Below are 7,713 nucleotides of genomic sequence, written 5' to 3' on the forward strand. Positions count from 1 at the left end.
AAGAAAGAAGAAAGAAAGAAGTAAGAAAGAAGTATGAAGGAAAGAAAGAAGAAAGAAAGAAGAAAGCAGAAAGAAAGAAGAAAGAAGGAAAGAAGAAAGAAGAACGAAGGAAGAAAGAAGAAAGAAAGTACAAAGAAAAATAAAGAAAGAAAGAAGAGAGGGAAGAAAGAAAGAAAGAAGAAAGAAAGAAGTAAGAAAGAAAGAAGAAACAAGGAAAGAGTTAAGAAAGAATTAAGAAAGAAAGAAGAAAGAAAGAAGAAAGAAAGAAGAAAGAAAAAAGAAGAAAGAAATAAGAAAGAAAGAAGAAAGAAAGAAGAAATAATGAAGAAAGAAAGAAAGCAGAAAGAAAGAAGAAAGAAAGAAGTAAGAAAGAAAGATGAATGAAAGAAAGAAGAAAGAAAGAAGAAAGAATGAAGAAAAAAATAAGTAACAAAAAGTAAGAAACAAGTAAGAAGAAAGAAGAAAGAAGTAAGAAAGAATAAAGAAAGAAGAAAGAAAGAAGAAAGAAAGAAGTTAGAAAAATTGAGAAAGAAGTAAGAAAGAAAGTAAGAAGAAGGAAAGAAGAAAGAAAGAAACAGAAAGAAAGAAAGAACAAAGAAAGAAGAAGGAAAGAAGAAAGAAAGAAGAAAGAAAGAAAGAAGAAAGAAAGAAGAAATAAAGAAAGAAGAAAGAAAGAAGTAAGAAAGAATTAAGAAGGAAAGAAAGAAGAAAGAAAGAAGAAAGAAGAAAGAAAGAAGAAAGAAGGAAAGAAGAAAGAAGAACGAAGGAAGAAAGAAAGAAGAAAGAAAGAAGAAAGAAAGAAGAAATAAAGAAAGAAGAAAGAAAGAAGTAAGAAAGAAGTAAGAAGGAAAGAAAGGAGAAAGAAAGAAGAAAGACGAAAGAAAGAAGAAAGAAGGAAAGAAGAAAGAAGAATGAAGGAAGAAAGAAAGAAGAAAGAAAGAGGAAAGAAAGAAGAAAGAAAGAAGAAAGAAAGAGGAAAGAATGAAGAAACAAAGAAGAAAGAAAGAAGAAAGAAAGAGGAAAGAAAGAAGAAAAAAAGAAGAAAGAAAGAAGTAAGAAAGAGGATGGAAAGAAGTCAGAAAGAAGAAAGAAAGAAGAAAGAAAGAGGAAAGAAAGAAGAAAGAAAGAAGAAAGAAAGAAGAAAGAAAAAAAGAAGAAAGAAGAAAGAAAGAAGAAAGAAAGAAGAAAGAAAGAAGAAAGAAAGAAAGAAAGAAGAAAGAAAGAAGAAAGAAAGAAGAAAGAAAGAAAGAAGTAAGAAAGAAGAAAGAAAGAAGTAAGAAAGAAGAAAGAAAGAAAGAAGAATGAAAGAAAGAAGAAAGAAGAAAGAAAGAAGAAAGAAAGAAGAAAGAAAGAAGAAAGAAAGAAAGAAAGAAGAAAAAAAGAAGAAAGAAAGAAGAAAGAAAGAAGAAAGAAAGAAAGAAGAAAGAAAGAAGAAAGGAAGAAGAAAGAAAGAAGTAAGAAGGAAACAAGAAAGAAAGAAGAAAGGAAGAAGAAAGAAAGAAGTAAGAAGGAAACAAGAAAGAAAGAAGTAAGAAAGAAGAAAGAAAGAAGTAAGAAAGAAGAAAGAAAGAAGAAAGAAAGAATAAAGTAAGAAAGAAGAAAGAAAGAAGAAAGAAAGAAGAGAGAAAGAAAAGAAGAAAAAAAGAGGAAAGAAAGAAGAAAGAAAGAAGAAAGAAGGAATTTAGAAAAATTAATAAAGAGGTAAGAAAGAAAGTAAGAAGCAAGAAAGAAACAAGGAAGAAAGAAAGAAGAAAGAAAGAAGAAAGAAAGAAGAAAGAAGTAAGAAAGAAGTAAGAGAAAAAAAAGAATGAAAGAAGAAAGAAAGAAAGAAGAAAGAAATAAGAAAGAGAGAGAGAAGAAAGAAAGAAGTAAGAAAGAAGTAAGAAAGAAGTAAGAAAGAAGTAAGAAAGAACAAAGAAAGAAAGAAGAAAGAATGAAGAAAGAAAGAAGAAAGAAAGAAGAAAGAATGAAGAAAGAAAGAAGAAAGAAAGAAGAAAGTAAGAATGAAGAAAGAAAGAAGAAAGAGGAAAGTAAGAAGAAAGAAAGAAGAAAGAAAAGAAAGAAAGAATTAAGAAAGAAAAAAGAAAGAAAGAAGAAAGAAAGAGTAAAGAAAGAATAAAGAAAGAAGAATGAAAGAAAGAAGAAAGAAGGAAGAAGAAAGAAAGAAGAAAGGAAGAAGAAAGAAAGAAGTAAGAAAGAAGAAAGAAAGAAGAAGTAAGGAAGAAGAAAGAAAGAAGAAAGAATGAAGAAAGAAACAAGAAAGTAAGAAAGAAGAGAGAAAGAAGAAAGAAAGAAGAAAGGAAGAAGAAAGAAAGAAGAAAGAAAGAAAGAAGAAAGGAAGAAGAAAGAAAGAAGAAAGAAAGAAAGAAGAAAGAAAGAAGAAAGAAAGAAGAAAGAAAGAAAGAAACAAGAAAGAAAAAAGAAGAAAGAAAGAAGAAACAAAGAAGTAAGAAAGAAGTAAGAGAGAAAAAGGAATGAAAGAAGAAATTAAGAAAGAAGAAAGAAAGAAGAAAGAAAGAAGAGAGAAAGAAAGAAAGAAGAAAGAAAGAGGAAAGAAAGAAGAAAGAAAGAAGAAAGAAAGAAGAAAGAAAGAAAGAAGAAAGAAAGAAGAAAGAAAGAAGAAAGTAAGAAAGAAGAAAGAAAGAAGAAATAAAGAAGAAAGTAAGAAGAAAGAAAGAAGAAAGAAAGAAGTTAGAAAATTAAGAAAGAAGTAAGAAAGAAAGTAAGAAAAAAGAAAGAAACAAGGAAGAAAGAAAGAAGAAAGAAAGAAAGAAAGAAGTAAGAAACAAGTAAGAGAGAAAAAAGAATGAAAGAAGAAAGAAAGAAAGAAGAAAGAAATAAGAAAGAAAGAGAGAAGAAAGAAAGAAGCAAGAAAGAAGTAAGAAAGAAGTAAGAAAGAAGTAAAAAAGAAGTAAGAAAGAAAGAAGAAAGAAAGAAGAAAGAATGAAGAAAGAAAGAAGAAAGAAAGAAGAAAGTAAGAAAGAAGTAAGAAAGAAGAAATAAAGAAAGAAGAAAGAAAGAAAGAAGAAAGAAAAAAAGAAGAAAGAAAGAAGAAATAAATAAGAAAGAAAGAAAGAAACAAGAAAGAAAGAAAGAAGAAAGAAAGAAGAAAGAAAGAAGAAAGAAAGAAGTAAGAAAGAAGAAAGAGAGAAAAAAAGAATGAAAGAAGAAAGAAAGAAAGAAAGAAGAAAGAAAGAAGAAAGAAAGAAGAAAGAGAGAAAAAAGAATGAAAGAAAGAAAGAAGTAAGAAAGAAGAAAGAAAGAAGAATGAAAGAAGAATGAAAGAAGAAGAAAGAAAGAAAGAAAGAAAGAAAGAAGAAAGAAAGAAGAAAGTAAGAAGAAAGAAAGAAGTTAGAAAAATTAAGAAAGAAGTAAGAAAGAAAGTAAGAAGAAGGAAAGAAGAAAGAAAGAATGAAGAAAGAAAGAAAGAAGAAAGAAAGAAGAAAGAAAGAAGAAAGAAAGAAGAAAGAAAGAAAGAAGAAATAAAGAAGAAATAAAGAAAGAAGAAAGAAAGAAGTAAGAAAGAAGTATGAAGGAAAGAAAGAAGAAAGAAAGAAGAAAGCAGAAAGAAAGAAGAAAGAAGGAAAGAAGAAAGAAGAACGAAGGAAGAAAGAAGAAAGAAAGTACAAAGAAAAATAAAGAAAGAAAGAAGAGAGGGAAGAAAGAAAGAAAGAAGAAAGAAAGAAGTAAGAAAGAAAGAAGGAACAAGGAAAGAGTTAAGAAAGAAGTAAGAAAGAAAGAAGAAAGAAGAAGAAAGAAAGAAGAAAGAAAAAAAGAAGAAAGAAATAAGAAAGAAAGAAGAAAGAAAGAAGAAATAATGAAGAAAGAAAGAAAGCAGAAAGAAAGAAGAAAGAAAGAAGTAAGAAGAAAGATGAATGAAAGAAAGAAGAAAGAAAGAAGAAAGAATGAAGAAAAAAATAAGTAACAAAAAGTAAGAAACAAGTAAGAAGAAAGAAGAAAGAAGTAAGAAAGAATAAAGAAAGAAGAAAGAAAGAAGAAAGAAAGAAGTTAGAAAAATTGAGAAAGAAGTAAGAAAGAAAGTAAGAAGAAGGAAAGAAGAAAGAAAGAAACAAGAAAGAAAGAAAGAAGAAAGAAAGAAGAAGGAAAGAAGAAAGAAAGAAGAAAGAAAGAAAGAAGAAAGAAAGAAGAAATAAAGAAAGAAGAAAGAAAGAAGTAAGAAAGAAGTAAGAAGGAAAGAAAGAAGAAAGAAAGAAGAAAGAAGAAAGAAAGAAGAAAGAAGGAAAGAAGAAAGAAGAACGAAGGAAGAAAGAAAGAAGAAAGAAAGAAGAAAGAAAGAAGAAATAAAGAAAGAAGAAAGAAAGAAGTAAGAAAGAAGTAAGAAGGAAAGAAAGGAGAAAGAAAGAAGAAAGAAGAAAGAAAGAAGAAAGAAGGAAAGAAGAAAGAAGAACGAAGGAAGAAAGAAAGAAGAAAGAAAGAGGAAAGAAAGAAGAAAGAAAGAAGAAAGAAAGAGGAAAGAATGAAGAAAGAAAGAAGAAAGAAAGAAGAAAGAAAGAGGAAAGAAAGAAGAAAAAAAGAAGAAAGAAAGAAGTAAGAAAGAGGATGGAAAGAAGTCAGAAAGAAGAAAGAAAGAAGAAAGAAAGAGGAAAGAAAGAAGAAAGAAAGAAGAAAGAAAGAAGAAAGAAAAAAAGAAGAAAGAAGAAAGAAAGAAGAAAGAAAGAAGAAAGAAAGAAGAAAGAAAGAAAGAAAGAAGAAAGAAAGAAGAAAGAAAGAAGAAAGAAAGAAAGAAGTAAGAAAGAAGAAAGAAAGAAGTAAGAAAGAAGAAAGAAAGAAAGAAGAATGAAAGAAAGAAGAAAGAAGAAATAAAGAAGAAAGAAAGAAGAAAGAAAGAAGAAAGAAAGAAAGAAAGAAGAAAAAAAGAAGAAAGAAAGAAGAAAGAAAGAAGAAAGAAAGAAAGAAGAAAGAAAGAAGAAAGGAAGAAGAAAGAAAGAAGTAAGAAGGAAACAAGAAAGAAAGAAGAAAGGAAGAAGAAAGAAAGAAGTAAGAAGGAAACAAGAAAGAAAGAAGTAAGAAAGAAGAAAGAAAGAAGTAAGAAAGAAGAAAGAAAGAAGAAAGAAAGAATAAAGTAAGAAAGAAGAAAGAAAGAAGAAAGAAAGAAGAGAGAAAGAAAAGAAGAAAAAAAGAGGAAAGAAAGAAGAAAGAAAGAAGAAAGAAGGAATTTAGAAAAATTAATAAAGAGGTAAGAAAGAAAGTAAGAAGCAAGAAAGAAACAAGGAAGAAAGAAAGAAGAAAGAAAGAAGAAAGAAAGAAGAAAGAAGTAAGAAAGAAGTAAGAGAAAAAAAAGAATGAAAGAAGAAAGAAAGAAAGAAGAAAGAAATAAGAAAGAGAGAGAGAAGAAAGAAAGAAGTAAGAAAGAAGTAAGAAAGAAGTAAGAAAGAAGTAAGAAAGAACGAAGAAAGAAAGAAGAAAGAATGAAGAAAGAAAGAAGAAAGAATGAAGAAAGAAAGAAGAAAGAAAGAAGAAAGAAAGAAGAAAGTAAGAATGAAGAAAGAAAGAAGAAAGAGGAAAGTAAGAAGAAAGAAAGAAGAAAGAAAAGAAAGAAAGAATTAAGAAAGAAAAAAGAAAGAAAGAAGAAAGAAAGAGTAAAGAAAGAATAAAGAAAGAAGAATGAAAGAAAGAAGAAAGAAGGAAGAAGAAAGAAAGAAGAAAGGAAGAAGAAAGAAAGAAGTAAGAAAGAAGAAAGAAAGAAGAAAGTAAGAAAGAAGAAAGAAAGAAGAAAGAATGAAGAAAGAAACAAGAAAGTAAGAAAGAAGAGAGAAAGAAGAAAGAAAGAAGAAGGAAGAAGAAAGAAAGAAGAAAGAAAGAAAGAAGAAAGAAAGAAGAAAGAAAGAAGAGAGAAAGAAAGAAAGAAGAAAGAAAGAGGAAAGAAAGAAGAAAGAAAGAAGAAAGAAAGAAGAAAGAAAGAAAGAAGAAAGAAAGAAGAAAGAAAGAAGAAAGTAAGAAAGAAGAAAGAAAGAAGAAATAAAGAAGAAAGTAAGAAGAAAGAAAGAAGAAAGAAAGAAGTTAGAAAAATTAAGAAAGAAGTAAGAAAGAAAGTAAGAAAAAAGAAAGAAACAAGGAAGAAAGAAAGAAGAAAGAAAGAAAGAAAGAAGTAAGAAACAAGTAAGAGAGAAAAAAGAATGAAAGAAGAAAGAAAGAAAGAAGAAAGAAATAAGAAAGAAAGAGAGAAGAAAGAAAGAAGCAAGAAAGAAGTAAGAAAGAAGTAAGAAGAAGTAAAAAAGAAGTAAGAAAGAAAGAAGAAAGAAAGAAGAAAGAATGAAGAAAGAAAGAAGAAAGAAAGAAGAAAGTAAGAAAGAAGTAAGAAAGAAGAAAGAAAGAAGAAAGAAAGGAGAAAGAAAGAAGAAAGAAAGAAAGAAGAAAGAAGAAAGAAAGAAGAAAGAAAGAGGAAAGAAAGAAGAAAGAAAGAAGAAAGAAAGAAGTAAGAAAGAGAATGGAAAGAAGTAAAAAACAAGAAAGAAAGAAGTAAGAAAGAAGAAAGAAAGAGAATGGAAAGAAGAAAAAAAGAAGAAAGAAAGAAGTAAGAAAGAAGAAAGAAAGAAGTAAGAAAGAGGAAAGAAAGAAGAAAGAAAAAAGAAAGAAAGAAGAAAGAAAGAGGAAAGAAAGAAGAAAGAAAGAAGAAAGAAAGAGGAAAGAAAGAAGAAAGAAAGAAGAAAGAAAGAGGAAAGAAAGAAGAAAGAAAGAAGAAAGAAAGAGGAAAGAAAGAAGAAAGAAAGAAGAAAGAAAGAAGAAAGAAAGAGGAAAGAAAGAAGAAAAAAAGAAGAAAGAAAGAAGTAAGAAAGAGGATGGAAAGAAGTCAGAAAGAGGAAAGAAAGAAGAAAGAAAGAGGAAAGGAAGAAGAAAGAAAGAAGAAAGAAAGAAGAAAGAAAAAAAGAAGAAAGAAGAAAGAAAGAAGAAAGAAGAAAGAAAGAAGAAAGAAGAAGAAAGAAAGAGGAAAGAAAGAAGAAAGAAAGAAGAAAGAAAGAAGAAGAAAGAAGAAAGAAAGAGGAAAGAAAGAAGTTAGAAAGAAGAAAGAAGAAAAAAGTAAGAAAGAGAAGAAAGAAAGAAGAAAGAAAGAAGAAGAAAGAGAAAGAAGAAGAAAAAAAGAATAAAGAAAGAAGAATGAAAGAAAGAAGAAAGAAAGAAGAAAAAAAGAAAAAAGAAAAAGAAAAAAAAAAAGAAAAAAAATAAAAAGAAAAGAAAAAAAGAAAGAAAAAAGAAAGAAAAAAGAAGAAAGAAAGAAGAAAGAAGAAGAAAGAAAGAAGAAAGAAGAAGAAAGTAAGAAAGAAGAAGAAAGAAAAAAGAAAGAAGAGAGAAAGAAAGAAAGAAGAAAGAAAGAGGAAAGAAAGAAGAAAGAAAGAAGTTAGAAAAATTAAGAAAGAAGTAAGAAGAAAGTAAGAAGAAAGAAAGAAACAAGGAAGAAAGAAAGAAGAAAGAAAGAAAGAAAGAAGAAAGAAAGAAGAAAGAAGAAAGAAAGAAGTAAGAAAGAAGTAAGAGAGAAAAAGAATGAAAGAAGAAAGAAAGAAAGAAGAAAGAAATAAGAAAGAGAGAGAGAAGAAAGAAAGAAGTAAGAAAGAAGTAAGAAAGAAAGGAGAAAGAAAGAAGAAAGAATGAAGAAAGAAAGAAGAAAGAAAGAAGAAAGAAAGAAGAAAGAAAGAAGAAAGAAAGAAGAAAGTAAGAAAGAAGAAAGAAAGAAGAAAAAGGAAAAATAAAGAAGAA

At 27.6% G+C, this 7,713-nt stretch overlaps 1 pseudogene; it reads left to right on the forward strand.

Moving 5' to 3' along the window:
* The first annotated feature begins 610 nt into the window (after positions 1–610).
* Positions 611–1,901, forward strand: LOC135578514 (uncharacterized; annotated as a pseudogene).
* Positions 1,902–7,713: the final 5,812 nt, after the last annotated feature.

This window comes from Columba livia, chromosome 2 (genome assembly GCF_036013475.1).
Source record: "Columba livia isolate bColLiv1 breed racing homer chromosome 2, bColLiv1.pat.W.v2, whole genome shotgun sequence".
NCBI lineage: Eukaryota > Metazoa > Chordata > Aves > Columbiformes > Columbidae > Columba > Columba livia.